The sequence below is a fragment of the Mustela erminea genome, chromosome 3 (assembly GCF_009829155.1).
Source record: "Mustela erminea isolate mMusErm1 chromosome 3, mMusErm1.Pri, whole genome shotgun sequence".
Classification (NCBI taxonomy): domain Eukaryota; kingdom Metazoa; phylum Chordata; class Mammalia; order Carnivora; family Mustelidae; genus Mustela; species Mustela erminea.
In genome coordinates, this window is record NC_045616.1 from 7608103 (window position 1) to 7611500 (window position 3398).

General features: G+C 45.1%; 1 pseudogene; it reads left to right on the top strand.

Moving 5' to 3' along the window:
* The first annotated feature begins 2075 nt into the window (after window positions 1-2075).
* Window positions 2076-3034, top strand: LOC116585852 (annotated as a pseudogene).
* Window positions 3035-3398: the final 364 nt, after the last annotated feature.

The window sequence follows — 3398 nt, forward strand, 5'->3', positions numbered from 1 at the left end:
TATTATTAGCCACAGGGGTACAGGTCTGTGAATCGCCAGGTTTACACACTTCACAGCAGTCACCATAGCACATACCCTCCCCAATGTCCATAACCCACTATTCCCCACCCCCCAGCCTCCCTCAGTTTGTTTTGTGAGATTAAGAGCTAGCAAAGTGATTTTTAAAGATAAAATACTACAGAGAATAATGGTTAAGAGCAAGAGCTTAGCCTTCACCCTTGGCTTTACCATGTGCTTCTATGTAAGTAATCTATAGCAGGACAGTCATCTTCTCCAAGCCACTCTGCCAACAGCAAAATGGAGGCAAAAACTTCTCCTTTACTGGGCCATGAAAGCACCAAGTAATCATAACATCTGGCTCATAGAGAATTTCATGATTTGCATTCCTTATTTAATGTGAGTGCCATACCTACCCTCTGTCATGTCTGGTTCCTCTAACCTTATATATCTTTCCTACTATCCCTGCAACATTTCCCATTCTTATCTAGTATAGATGCTGGCTGAGAAGAAACTTTGGAATCAGAAACCTAAGAAAGGGAAATAGTGTGATTGCTTTTCATCTTGAAAGGTGGACAAGCCTGATTTTGCCCCACCCAGCTCACTGAATCAAAAATGTGTCCTGAGCTCCCTTTAGAAATAAAATAACTTTATTCTCTAAGAGTAACCCAAGACATAGTTTCCACATTACAGAAGTGTAATAACTGGATGTTCCACAAGAGTATTGGAAAGTGTATGTAGTGTTGAAACAACAGAGGGAGAAAGGTCATTTGCACTTAGGTATCCATTGCAACCCCAGAATTGGGACTGTTTTCAAGTAACACTAGGGTTCTTAAGAATGCAAGACTTGGAGGGAAGGGCAGCCCTTATTTATTGCAGCAGCACTTAAGAGATCTCCATGAATTTTATAGTTTATGCATAAAGCAGCAAATAAGGAACTAAGGATGAATCCTTCTCAGTCTTCTCATGCACTATATCATTGATGTCATAAACTTGAGGGTTTGCAGTCCTGGGAAGAGTGTAGGACCTGGGGCTGATGGACCTCAGTGGAAGAGACCCATGAATCAGCAAGTGGTAACCCAGTTGTTTTCTAAAAGCTACAGAGTCCAAAAATCAAATCATCTGTGTTTTGTGATTATAAAAGGAAAGAGCTGCTTCACAACAAAGTTGTGCAGGAAACCTAAATGTCCATCAAAGTGTCCCATATATTAGCTCTAGAGGCAGTATGATCCTTCAGAAACAGCTCCAAGGGCTGTGGTTCTTACACATCCTGGATCTTTCTCCTGGTGCTCAAACCCCTATGCTCTGGGATCTTATTAGGTGCCACGACTAAGTCAACAGCCAAAGTGACTTAGCTCCTTCACTCCAGGATCTCAGAAGATCTTGGTCTGTACGTTTTTTTTTTTGTTTTTTTTTGTTTTTTTTTTTTGTTTGTTTGTTTGTTTTTTTACTGCAAGGTGCATGATAGAGCTGCCTGAATGTGAACAGCCCTGGGAGAGAGATCAGCATGTGCAGGAAACCAGAGAGCACCTCTTTATGTTGACAGAGCCAGGTGTAAACCTTAACAGGTGAGTCGAGTGTGCTCCTATCCTGCTTGATGCCATTTCTCACTTCCCTCCTATCACCACTTCCAAAAGGCAAAGCAAGAAAACTAAAGAAAGTGGTCAACTCCCTGTCAGTGAGTTTGCAGAGAGAAGTCAAACATTTTAATGGTGATGGGGGATGTAGCAGACTTTGACCAAACCAGAAGAAAATTTTTATTTATTTTTGATACATTTTCACAAACATCATACCGCTCTATCATCCCCAGAACTTGACAAGTATTTTCTTCCCACGTCACAGATGCAAAAATTAAATTTCATAAAGAAAGATGGCATAGAGCAGGAAGCAGAGCAAAACACATGGGCAGCTGCTCTGCCTCCTGGTTCTGACTTCCCCATATCTCAGGGTCTCCACAGAGGTAAGACAGGATGCAACTCTGTAGGAAAGCTCAGGCACAGCCATTAGGAAGGCAACTAATTCCAATTCTCAGGTTTCATTCACTTTGACTCATCACAGTCTCCAGAGAATGCCTCCGCATGAGAGGTGACAACCAGAGCTTCTTGGAGGATCTCCCTAAGGATTTCACCCTTCTAGGTGTTTCTGACAGGCCATGACTGGAGCTCCCCCTCTTTGTGGTCCTCCTGGTGTCCTACATTCTGGCCATGTTGGAAGACATTGCTATCATCCTGGTGTCCCGGCTGGATCCCCAGCTCCACAGCCCCATGTACATCTTTCTCAGATACTTCTCCTTTCTGGATCTCTGCTATACCACCACCACAGTCCCACAGATGCTGGTTAACATGGGCAGGTCCAGGAAGACCATCAGCTATGGTGGCTGCATGGTGCAGTATGCCATTTTCCACTGGCTGGGATGCACTGAGTGCATCATCTTGGCCACCATGGCCCTGGACCGCTATGTGGCCATCTGTGAATGCCCTCTGGTATGCCATTATTATGCATAGCCCTCTCTGCCAGCAGCTAGTGGCTGTGGCCTGGCTCAGCAGCTTTGGAAACTCTCTTCATTCAGGTGGTGCTGACAGTGCAGTTGCCTTTCTGTGGGCAGCAGGTACTGAACAATTTCTTCTGTGAGGTGCCAGCCATGATCAAGCTGTCGTGTGCAGACACCACCGTGAATGATGCTACGCTGGCTGTGTTGGTGGCCTACTTTGTGCTGGTGCCCCTAGCCCTCATCCTTCTCTCCTATGGCTTCATCGCCCATGCAGTGCTCAAGATCCAGTCCTCCAGGGGAAGGCGCAAAGCCTTTGGGACCTGTTCCTCCCACCTGGTGGTGGTCTCCCTCTTCTACCTGCCTGCCATCTACTTGTACCTGCAGCCCCCTTCCAGCTACTCCCAAGAGCAGGGCAAGTTTATCTCCCTCTTCTATTCCATAATCACCCCCACCCTCAACCCCTTCATCTACACCCTGAGGAATAAGAATGTGAAGGGAGCTTTGAGGAGACTCCTGTCAAGGACCTGGAGGTTCTGCAGGAGATGAGGCTCTAAGACATGACAGTCCCTGTTGGTGACAGAAGTCTGGGTAAGCGTGTTGTGTGCTGAAGGAGTTGACACCCAAGGAGTGTTTTGAGAGATTTGAAAGCCCCCCCTAGTCCCTGTCCCAACATTTCACCTTCTGTGTGGTCATAGTGCTTAAAACCCCACCTCTCCCAATAGTCTTTGTTCTCAGAAGCCATTTGTTTTTAGGAGTCGTTTAAACAGAATTGGTGTTCAATAAGTTATTCGTCAAATTATTTTCATTTCTAGTTTCCTAATTCTTGCTCCTTTTCATCTTCCTATTTTTTCTTATTTTTCTCCCCTTTGTCTCTTTCAAATATTCCCTCTTCCATTTTCATTACTCCTAA